Raw genomic sequence first — 12499 nt, 5'->3', positions numbered from 1 at the left:
GAGGGTGATGGCCCTTGTTGGATGGGACTCCGCCTCAGGATTTCCCAGAGGAGTGGAGCCCTCTGTGGAAACCGGAGCCATGGAAGTGAGACTTCCTGTCTCTGCTGTAAGACATGTACAGTAATCTTAGAATAACACGATTTTGAAGCAATTATGAAACAGCACACCCAAATGGAGAACACTTCACATTCCATCCTTTTTATATAGAGTCCTCCTTCCTTCAAAAAGAGTGATGTGTTGTACATATTTTTTCTTTCAGGACGTGGAAGAGCCTGTACCATCGACCTCGGCCGGTCCTGCTGGTGCTGAGCCAACCGAGACGGTAATGTCAATATGGTGAAAACTGTCCAGCCACTATTCTAAAAACATCTGATTCCATGGCTTACAGGACCAAGCACCTCCTCCGTCTGACAGCAGGCGCCAGGGCACAGGTGGTGCATGCCGACGACGGAGGAGAAGAGTTCCTCCCTCTATTGCTGGGCAACTCATGCAGCGCCAGCAAGAGTTGCTCAGCGAGCAGAAGGCTCTCCTGGAAGAGCAGAAGAAGACGGTCAACTGTTTGACCACAATTTGTCAGGTAGAGTTGAACCGTTGTATACAAAGGCAGATATGGGACAATGTTGTCAGTAAGAGAAACAGGATTGAATGATTGTGAATAATAGTAGTCATAGCACATTAAAGTAGCATGTCAGCTGACTTGATCAGTTGAGCAGTGGTAGTACTGATTGTGCACACTGTATTTCTCACTTGAGTTCATGACGACAGCTGTGCAGAGGACTAAGAAAATGTAATGAAAAAACAGGTACGGGTAGTCTTTGACTGCCTTCTTTACAGTCAACCCTTTTTTATCTTCATCTTGTAGTTTACAACAAAAATTGCATCGAAAGTGAAGTATCCTGATGAATAGAACTCAAGAGGGGATCAGTCACTAGATGATAGTAAAGAAGATGTTGATTTCAGAAGGTATGAAACAGTACACTACAGTACAACAACGGTACAATGCACACTTGCATAAAATTACTGTACACATTAGCTGACAAAGTGATGTGCATGGCTGAAGGTGTTGTTGAAAGTTTTACAGTCGCCATTCTCCAGGGCTTCAAATGACTTGGTCAATGCATGTTACACAGGTCCGAGGGGAAATTCTTCAAGGTTGTCACACTGCCTTGATGAAATATAGGCCGCACACTGTCTCTCACTCAATACCGCACACAAATGTAGCGCACTTTGTACTGAGCCCTCCAATCCGGATATGTGAAGGCAGCTGTTGGGCAATCTCCTAAGCATTTTCAGAAAATCGTTGGTCTGATCCAGAAACTCTGGCCCGGATGCATGAAGGAACATTGAATGGACTAGAATCTATCACCATGCTGTTTGTCAGTGTGGTGCTGGATCCACATCTGTGAAGTCTGGATAAATAGGGGTTGACTTGGCTAGATAATTACATTTTAAAATATCTCAAGCACAGCTCAGCCTCAGTTGTTTTTCGTGAATGACAAAATATACAGTCTCTGCACATATCACAGCTTGCTTATCACTTGCAGCTGCTCACTCCTATGAGCGAATATTTCGCTTATCACCTGGAGAGAGACAGACGAAATGACAGTCAATGAGGTAGGCTATCTTCTTCGCCTAAAACCATGCGTAATGAGCTGGCTTCTAAGTTGTGCTGCACGATTTCTCATAGGCTGAGAGTCATGGTCCTCCTCTTCCTGTGCTCCATCCTCCTGTGTCTCCCCTGCTGCACCAGCTTCTGCCCCTTCCCCACTTGGCCCATCACCTTCATCTGTATTATCAAGAGGTTCACGGGTGTTGTACGCCAAGCACATATTGTGAAGCACGGCACAGGCGTTGATAATTCTGCAGCTTCGATCAGGAGCAAAGTGCAGCGTACGGTACCTTTGGAGGCATCGAAACCGCATTTTCCACAGCCCAAAACATTGTTCAATGCACACGCGGGTCCTGCTGTGTGCATCGTTGTAATCTTTTTCTTCCGATGTCGTGGGTGTACGAACCGGTGTCATCAGCCAAGGTTGGAGGGGGTAGCCACTGTCACCTGTAAATAGTTGTAAAGTTATATTTATTCTCTTGAAAATCCACAAATTCAGACAAATGGATAGAGAAGGGAGAGCAGGAAGAAGTGGGAGGAGTTTGTGCGTGTTTATATATTCATGTTGACAATGTGTTATGCTGCTGTAGATAATGTAAATGAAAGTGTATGAAAATAAATGTTGTTGTAATGTACCTGGCATGTAATAATGTATGTATGTATATGTAATGTAATGTATCTGTAATAAATGTATCTGGCACAATAATTTATCCCTTCATCCAATAACACAATAAAGTGCTCACACAACTGATAGTTAGCAAGGCAGATGTTCTTTTATACAACTTGCAACAGTGTAATGCATCCATGTTAATTAACCCACTACTTAATGTATATTAATTAATAGAATACAGCTGCTTAGTTCAAGTATGGATTGCTGAAATGAACTGAATGTGAAGTGTAATGCACTGTGTACTGTAAGAGTACAAATTGCATTATAAACAGATAAACGCATCCTACCAACTAGCCACTCTCCTTCTTCAAATACGGTTGAGGTGGCTTGACGGAGGTTGCAGGCAGCCCATACAGCTGCGTCATGGCATGAACCAGGGAACCTGGCATTCAGGAAGAGTATCCGCATGGAGGCATCGCAAACCTGGGTATATGAAAACATGTTTAATGAGAACCTTGTTGTAGGTGCCCTTCGCGAACAGCAAAATGGAAGAAAGCATTATTGGAGAAGAGAAAAAGACATGGGGCAATTGTGCCTCGTACTGGTTTGAGACATGCATGGTACTGAAATTCTGAGCAGAAAAGGCACATACCATTAAGACGTTGATGGAATGGTAGCCTTTATGGCAATAGTAATTGCCATCCACAAATCTCGGGTCGAAAATGCTCGGCTGCAAAATTGCTACCTGCGTACCGTCGATAGCCCCTGGAATCATGAACACACTTTTTGGGATATGTCGCAGGCAGCACATTTCAACAGACAGTCAACTCAACCATGTGTGATCACTCGTAACTTATAAGTACAGCATGTATACTGTACTACATTATGAGTCACAGTGCACATAGTGACTGACATAGACCCCTGTCTCGCACGAAACGCCTCTGCACCGAAAATCAGTGTATTGAAAACACGTAAGATAACACAGGATTCGCTCTGTGCATTAGCCTTTTCATGCGTACATATCATGTGTGGTCACATACCGACACAGCCTGGGAAGCCTGCCAGCTCATGAAAGCCACGTTTCACTTCTAGCTTCGCCTCAGGAGTTGTGGGGAACCTCAGGTACTTGGGCGCAAGGTACTTTAAGATGGCTTCGCTAACTTCATGGACAGCCTGTGACACTGCACGCTTGCTGCAGGCGATCGTTTCCTCATTTCCAATGTTTCCAAGGAAAGCTCCAGTAGCGTAGAAACGAAGGGCTGTGAGGACTCTCCGCTCTACGCTCAGAGTTGTCCGACGGGATTCTCGGGCTGAAATGTATATTTTAAAAATGGGGTGCTGTTACGTGCGCAAAGAATGAACCACATTATGATCGTGTACTTACTGCGCTGCATGTCCGGCCTAACAGCTTCGCACACCTCCCTGGCAGCTTCCTTCGACAATCGGAAGGTAGCAATGAACTCGTCTTCCGATAACGCTTCGAAAGCATCTCGATGACTGCGGAAGCTGCGTACCGGCTCTTCCTCAGCAACACCTTCTTCGAGGAAAAGCAGATACAAGTCCACCGGGTCCGCCATTTGCAACGCGAACGTCGAGGAGCTTTGCGTTGTTCTTCCTTCTCTGCGCGGGCGATTACCCTCTGCCACGCGCAGTAGCTGCGCCGTTCTCGAAAAACGGGGTTTTTTTGGCTACCCGCGAAGAGTACCACGTGACCGTCACGTGAATGCCCTGTTGCTATGGTGAAGACGACGCGGAAGGCGGAGGCATCGCGAGCTCGCAAGCTCGCGCAGTGTTCGGTAACGCGCCCCAGGGGACGGTCGCTTGTCTGGCGGCGCAGAGCTGGCCTTCCCATTCAGGACCCGTCGACGATGGGCAGCAGCAGCAGCCTTGGCAACTTTACACGCCCGAAAGGTCGCAGTATGTGGTCCGGCACAGTTGGCACAGTTCGGCTCGCGCCGAGCAGTGCACTCTTTATAGTCATGTGGGCCAGAGCACACTTTACATCTTTGTGGCCCACGACAGGCCTTTGCATAGTGACCGTGCTTTTGACAGTTGAAGCACTGAACAGGAGGGTCAATGTACTCCGAAACGCGGTAATACGTGAACCCAAGGGGAATCTCTGCAGGGAGCATAAGGCCCGGCTGGAAAGTCAAGAGGACGCTGGACTTCGTGATTGCGGTGGCAGATCCGTCGCTTTCACGGGAGAAGGCCATTTCTCTTTTAACGGCGGTGACTCCACGGGGTTTGAAGAACTCCAATAGCTGGTCCTCGCTGTAATGGCGGGGAACACCTGATATTCTGCCCGTGGTACGAGTGTATGAAGCTGGAATACGGGGTTCGACAGGTATATTCGCGAGCGACTTCAGGCTGAGCAGTCTGCGCGCCGAATGCTCGGAGGAGACATGAAGGATGAGAGTGCCCTGCTTATTGATTCGGTGATGGAGCACTTTCTCCTGAGTTGCTGTTAGGATGTCATGGGCGATAAGATCGGGGTTCACATTCCAGAAGGAATCCGAGTCGCTCTTGCACCTGAAGACTACCGGGATGCCCCCTGGGCGATTCTTTTTGTGGGTGACGACTTGAAATGGCGGCTCACCCTGTTGGTGACCTTGTAGGTCGCCGACGAGCATGCCTTCCGTGCGTAAGGCGCTGTCTGGGCCCTGCAGGTCAGGAGCGCCGTCGAGGCCGAGCATAAGCTCCGTTGTCGATGACCGCGGCCCGTTATCGCTCCCAAGAGCGCTGCTCTGGCACCTGGCAACCGGTGAAGGTAGGCATTGTCCAACAACCAGGCATTGTCGAGCAGAGGAGCCGATAAACCACATCAAGCGGTGGGAAGAACTGCCCCCACCCAAGGTCAAGACTAAAATAATAAGGTCTCCATGAAGTTCCCATGGAAGCAATAATTACGTGGCATCCCGCTGATATGCCACGAATTCAAAGCCAGTATACCGTCTGTGATACTGACACTGTGATCTTATATATATTCATTCTAAAATGGCTTTTCAGGCCATCCATGGATTTGGCAGAAATCAAAAACAAAGGGAGGGGACAAAGACATAAGAGTGATGTCTTGAGGAGGACACCTAGTCGTGTGTAATGTCTTGTGCGTGGAGCCGTACGGAACGTTCATTCGGAGCTACGAGCGTCAACGACTGGGAAGAAAAGGAAAGAAATGAAAGGAGGAGAAAAAGGAGAAAACGGGGAAGAAAAGGAAAGGAAGAGAAGAAAAGAAAAGGAAGAACACAAAACCAAAACTAAAAATTCGCAAGCACGGTTACGCGACCACAACGCATCGACAACGAGTGGGGTTTGTCTGGTTGTTCCACGGACTGCGTAGTGCTTGTGCGGTGCTTTCGCAGTCGATGAAATTCGTCCAGCAAAGTTCTGTCGATATTCGCCTTTCCATGATAGAAGTTGAAGTGATTGCCAGCTCCGTCAGTTATCTCACTTTCCATCGATAGCGGTTGTAAACTGGCGGGATGATCCTCCTCAATGCTACTGATGAGAAAGTTTTGCGCGGACAAGCTAATGCGGACGACGCCGACGCGATCTACGCCGATGCTGTAGTTGTGACTGCACGTGAGCCATTGTTCTAGGGCGGGGGGAGGGGGGAGGAATATGGTTATTGAGAAAAAAAGCAAGGAAAGGTTAGTCAGGCAATGGCCGACTTGCTATTCCTTTCGTACAGAGGAACGGAAAAGGAAAGGGGACGAAAATATAGGAAGAAAACGAAAAAAGGAAAGAAGGCGGCAAGAAAGAAAGCGAAAAAAAAAAGCCAAAGAAAGAAAGCGAAAGATAGAGGAAAGAAAACGAAAACAAAAAAGCGAAAACGAAAAAAAGAGGAAAGAAACGAAAAAGAAAAAAACGAAAAAGAAAAGAAACATAACATGTTGTGCAAACGGGGGAGTTCGTCTGGCGCATTTTATGCAGGAGCGCGGGTGTCCGTGCAACATTCATTCGAAGGCGGTGGAGGAGTGATTTTTCAGCTCTATTGCAGCGGCAGGCAATAGTGAAGTCCTGCATGGGCTCAATCAGGCGTACGAAATCATGATATGAGGTAGAGTCCGCTCGGAACTGCTGGGTATGGACACAACGCCGCCGACGAATGTGCAGGGGGCAGACAGAGATCGCTAGGGGCAGAGGCGTGGCAGGAAGAGCTCTGTTAGATGTTGCGTCTCTTGTTATTGTGTCTGTGCGGGTGTTACTCAGAAGGCCTACGTGTCCGGGGATCCATTGAAGCGTCACAGAATGGCCAGTTGCCGCAAGTTGTGTCAGAGCTTGTAGTATGAGCGAGTGGAGAGGGCATAAGGTGCTGGGGCGAAACGAGAGCAGCAAATCCAGTGAAGCCTTGCTGTCAGTCAGAACGACCCACTGTGCAGCCGGCACACCGAGCAGGTGCTGTAGAGCAGAGAGGATGCCGAGGAGTTCCACTTCCATAGAAGACATCGGGTATGCGAGGACAACGGCTTGCTGAAAGTCACTATCAGGGATATAAAATGCAGCACCCGAGCTGTCTGCCGTGACTGAGCCGTCCGTGTATACCTGGCGATGATTCTGATACGTGGAGTGCAAACAATGGAGGGCGAGTTGGAGGGCTACCGGTGCGGGAGTGTCACGCTTGCGCTGAAGACCAGGGATGGTGGAGCAGATATCAGGACGCGCAAGGGTCCACATTGCTGGCGCATATGTGGGAGTGGTTGGGGAGGGAGGAAGATGATCCTTCAGCCGGGCGATGGTCTTGCCGAAAGCTGAGTCAGGGCATTCGTCGTCAATATGGCAAAGATAGTGGTGAGGGTGACTGGTCAGATAGCGAGAATATACTCGAAGTGTATCAGCATCCCGCAGAAGAGGGACAGGAGTCTTCCGTGCTTCAGCAAGAGTGCCGTAAGTCTCTGATGTTCGTGGTACTCCCAGACAAATGCGAAGGCCGCGGGTTTGGATGTTAAGGAGCTCGCGCTCCTGTGTTTGGCTGAGGGCATGCAAGATAGGGAGGCTGTAGCGTAGTGTCCCCAACACGAGGGCCTGATGGACGCGATAAAGATCAGTGCAGGACGGGCCCCAGGACGCACCAGCGATCCGTCTGAGGACGTGAACTGAGGCAGTCGCTTTTGTGGTAATCATCTTCACATGGCAGGACCAAGTCAGGTCGCGATCAAGTATAACACCTAGGTATCCGCATGAAGTGGCGAAAGTCAGAGGGGAGCCGTCAAGGTAGAGCGGATACCTGCGGAAGCACTTGCGCGAGAACGCCATCGCAACAGGCTTCGTCGGCGACACTGTTAGGTCACTGGAGGCAAGATAGGTGATAATCACATGTAGAGAGCTTTGCAGTCGGCGCTGGATCGTATCTCGACGGATTGCAGAAGTCCAGATGCAGATGTCGTCGGCGTATATTGTGATGGATGTATGAGCAGGGATCAACAGGGTGAAGGAAGCCATGATAAGATTAAAGAGGAGGGCGCTATGGATACAGCCCTGCGGGACCCCACTGGTCACGTGGTGCTTGGTGGTGTCACCACCAGCGGTGCGCACGAAGAGATAGCGGCCTGATAAGAAGTCTTGCACATAGATAAATGTTTCTTAGGATAACGGTACTTAGAACTGCAGCTTTATTTGTTGTTTCTCTTTCTTTCTTTTATTGATCGGTTTATTTTTACTTTTATCTTTCTTATTTTTATTTTTTCATGAACGCTCCACGTGAACCGATAAGAAAAATCGATCAAGCAGTATCCATCGCAGGGGGCAGCCGCCAACTTGAGCCGCAGTAAGAGCATTAAAGTGCAGCTCCGCTGCTGTTCCGAAAGTATGAAGACGTTGTGATATTCAGAACCGTGGTCCCAACTTCATTCATAAACGCACATTGCTTTCAAAATTTCCATACTCCTTCGTGAGAAATTTGAGAAAAACTACCGGGCGGCGGTTCCACTTGTGACGTCATACTTGGAACTGCGCGGATTGGATAGCCACACCTAGCCAGCTCTGCCTGGCAACCAGTTTGTGTTTACACTCCGTCATGGACGCTGTATCGTGCTGAAATAGCTGTCACGAGCTATCGGGGACCACCGGACCGTTTTATGATGTTTCTTATAAGGAATACTTCGTCTTCGAGCACGTTCTCGTTCTCAATAGCTTTGGTGGTGCTTTCTGCACGCGCAGCAACTCCGCGCATAGTGCGCTGCCAAAGCTATTGGGAATGCGTAAGTGTACGTCACACGTTAGGTGTTAGGTCTTGTTGGTAGCATGAAGCACAGTGTGGGCACAGAATGTCCGCTCACGACGGCCGTCGTTTCACAACGAGGCCATCCTGTAAGGCTTGTTAAAGAAGACCGGCAAAACTATCTTTGAGGCTATTAACGACAGCAATTATCACGGAACACACCCAAAACATTCACCTTCGCCCATAGATCTCCGCCATCACATCGACGATTTGGCGTTAGCCAAGCCACGAGCGCGGCTAAGCCAGGACGAAGCCGGGATTGGTCAGGGTTTGCCGACCACAGGACCGCCGTGCCAGGGAAATTAAAAAAGAATTCTTTTCTTAAAAACTACAAACAAATGGGTGAAAATTTTTCACATGTATGCTCCCTGTGCGGAAAGGAACGCACAGCCCAAGCATGGCTCCATTCTGTCGCAGTCGAAAATCGGCGGAGCTGAGCTTTAAGGATGGCAGCATGGTAAACACTGTCGTAGGCTTTCTTTACGTCGAGGAACACAGCGGCAGTCAATAATCCCTCTGCTTTGGCATGTTGGACTTGACTGACTAGGCTGATGACACAATCTAGCGCTGATCGGCCCGGGCGGAATCCCGCCATCATTTCCGGAAAATACTCAGCAGTCTCAAGGAACCAGCTGAGACGCGTGAAAATCATGCGTTCAAGTGTCTTCCCTATACAGCTGGTGAGGGCAATGGGACAAAAAGGGTCAAGGTGATGCGGCGATTGGCCCGGTTTGAGTATAGGAACCACCATGGCCGTCTTCGAATTTTCTGGAACTTGTCCGGTATACCGACTCTCATTGAGAAGCCGCAGGAGGTGCAAGCGGCCCGATAGGGGAAGGTGCCAAAGGGCCTTATAGGTAACCTGATCTGCCCCAGGTGAGGTGTGCAGGGGAGCGGCTGCATGTGCAGTTTCGATGTCAGAGAGGGTGAAGAGCGTGTCCAGGACAGGATGACTTGGTGCATGGACTGGGACTGCAGGCGTTACTGAGCTGGGGGTGCTGGTGGTAAGTCTTACGCAAAAATCTTCGGCAATTTGTAGTTCAGGCTGTGATGTACAAAGAAACAGGGAGCGGAACGGATTCCGCTGAGATACAAGGGAGGAGAGGCCTCATAGTACTCCCCATATCCGGGAGAGTGGTGTACGATGGGATAAAGAGGACATGGACCTGCGCCAATGGTCCTGCGCAAGCTGACACAGATGACGCCCAATTGCTTTCTGAACCCGCCGGGCTTCGAGGCGGTCAGGAGCGTGACCAGTGCGTCGGGCACGGCGTTCCGCGCGACGACGAAGTGCATGAAGCCGCTCGTACTTAGCATCGACGGCAGAGAAGCACGCCGGGACACGGGAGAAGTTAGTAGCAGCTGCGCAGCACCTGCTACAGTACGAGCAAAATCCTGCTGGTTTCCCAGTGCATCGTTTGAGGAAGCTGACTCCAGTGTGGCCTGATAGAGCTGGCAGTTGGTTCGCTTGACGGAACGTGATGTAGCCGGCTGTCGCGATCGTCGGATGCCGATAAGAACGGGCAAATGATCGCTTCCAAGGGTGTCAGCATCTACTCCCCATGTGAAAAGACGAGCCACTGATGTTGACAGGGCGGTAAGATCAAGACATGAGGAGAGGTGTGTGGCTTGAAGAAATGTTGGGGAACTGTCGTTTAGTATACTTATAGTTCTGTCGGCGAAGAGGTCCGCAAGGCGCTGTCCTCTTGCGTCGGTGCGTGTGCTACCCCAGACGGCATTATGCGAGTTGAAATTGCCACAAAGCACAAGCGGCGACGGGAGGCTGGCAATAAGTGTGTCCACTTCAGCAATGTCGTAGGTAACACCAGGGGGTAAGTAAAGAGAGACAACCGTGAGGTCAAGGGAGCCAAGACGAACGGAGCAGGCCACGTAATCACCAGTCCCCTGTGTGCACACTGTCCGGCGGACTACGGGAATGTCAGACCAGACGAACAGCGCGACACGACTTGTTCGTCCTCGGGGTTCAGAAAGGAAGGTAAGGTAATTCCAGAGCCGAAAATCTTCTGTGATACCGCATTCGGAGTCACAGAGCAAGGGGAATTTGTGCCGCCATGTGGACTGGCGAAAATCAGGCGTCTCCGACTGGAGACTTCGAGCATTCATTTGAAAACTAGTTGTGTGGCGATAAGGGGCTGTTGGAGGAAGTGGCGGGTGATTAGCCATTCACAGGTGGAGAGGGAAGATGACGCTGACGCAGAAGAGGCTCAAGTGCTAGTACTGCTTGAACAACAGGTAGATCTCCCGAAGCAGGTATTTGTTGGACAATGGCGCGCAGTGCAGTGAACATCACAGCGATTATTGCGCCAAAGGAGTGATCCTCTTTCTCCGGTCGAGCTTGGGACGCCTGAGGTGATCGCGGGAGGCTGTCTTGAGGCGCCGGTTTTCCAGCTGGCTCTTGAGTCTTGACAGCAGATGCAAAGGTCTTTAACGGTCTCGTGGGACAGTGCGGCGGCTGCACTGCACGGCGCTACACGGAAGCTGTGGGAAGTGGGCTTCTCCAGGGGGACGCCGCCGCGCGGTTGCTGCACTCAGGACACGTCGTTGGTTCGCAGCGACTGCGGCCTTGGCAACTCTACAAGCACGTTAAGTCGCGGTATGCTGTTCACCACAGTTGGCGCACTTCGGCTCTCGTCGGGCCAGACATTGTTTGAAATCATGCGGTCCCGAACACACTTTACATCGCTGGGAGCCTCGGCAATTCCTGGCATAATGACCGTATTTCTGGCAGTTAAAGCACTGAACCAGGGGGTCAGTATACTCCGAGACTGGATAGTAAGCGAAGCCAAGTTGTAGCTTGGCAGGGAGAACGCGGCCAGGCTCAAAAGTGAGAAGAACACTTGACTTAAAGATAACGTTGGCCGAGCCGTCGCTCTCGCGGGAATAGGCCACCTCTCTCTTCACCACAATGACGCCGCTGGCGCGGAAGAACCCGATGAGCTGTGCATCGCTGTACTGGCGTGGAACACCAACTATTCTACCCGTGGTGCGTGTGTGTGTGTATAGTTAGAGTTTTTCTGGCGCAAGGGCTACTTAGGCCAAACCCGTGGTGCGAAGCTATGATTAAGGAATGTATGGGAGAACATCGACTCCAGCAAGTGACCGGAGGGCCACGAGACGGCGCGCAGATTCTTCAGATGGCACATGCACAATGAGGGTACCCTGTTTATTGAGGCGGTGACGGAGCACCGTCTCTTGTGTTGCCGACAGGATGTCGCGCGCGACGGGGTTAGGGTCCACATCCCAGAAAGAGGCCAGAGGGTTCTCACAGCGAAAAACGACCGGGATGCCGTCGGCACGACTCTTCTTATACCGTACTATTTCAAACCCATCCTGAGGCTCTTTGCAGTCATCCACTGGACTTAGGTCAGAAGACTGAACCTCCATACGCTGGTGAATGAGGTCCTGCTCGTGAAATGCCGCGCTCATGGAGCCGAGGTCAGTAAGAAGCTCGGTTCGTGAAGTACTCGGTGAGACAGACACAGCATCTTCGCTTGTCTTCCTTCCCACTGGCGACCGACTTCTCGCCGGCCTGGGTCGTTCCGGATCCTCGTCTCCGGCAGGGTGACCAATGGTCCGGCGGTTTCCTCCGCCCCCCTCCATTGTTACGGGGGAGACGGCGAAATGCTCCGCCAATATCCGAAAATTGAGAAGCCGAAAGAAAGGCAAAAAGGAATTTCGTGAGGAGCAGCAGAGAACACGTCAGATCAGTTCAACGTTGTCGTGTTCTAGGGCATGTCTGTGCTCCAAGGCCATTTATTGGGAGAGTTTGCACATTCTCTGATCTTTCGCCGTCTCATGGGTGGAGCCTACTTTAAAGTCATAGTCCTCGTTCCGCCCCCCACAAAGCGTGAATCCAAGCAGAATCCGCTTATCAGCTGTCTGATGCGCGCCATTTTGAAGCTGTTCGCCAATAGATGGTCGACAGCTTGGTTGTCGCACTGAATGCAGTCTACAGGAATAACCGGTTTCTGACCCACAGCCGCCTGTGATTAGGGAGGTTTTTTTTCAAGCTGAAAGAGTTTAAGGACAAAGGGTTTTCGGT

Source organism: Ornithodoros turicata, chromosome 6 (genome assembly GCF_037126465.1).
Source record: "Ornithodoros turicata isolate Travis chromosome 6, ASM3712646v1, whole genome shotgun sequence".
In the NCBI taxonomy this organism is placed as follows: domain Eukaryota; kingdom Metazoa; phylum Arthropoda; class Arachnida; order Ixodida; family Argasidae; genus Ornithodoros; species Ornithodoros turicata.
Note: the sequence above shows the minus strand (reverse complement) of the source record.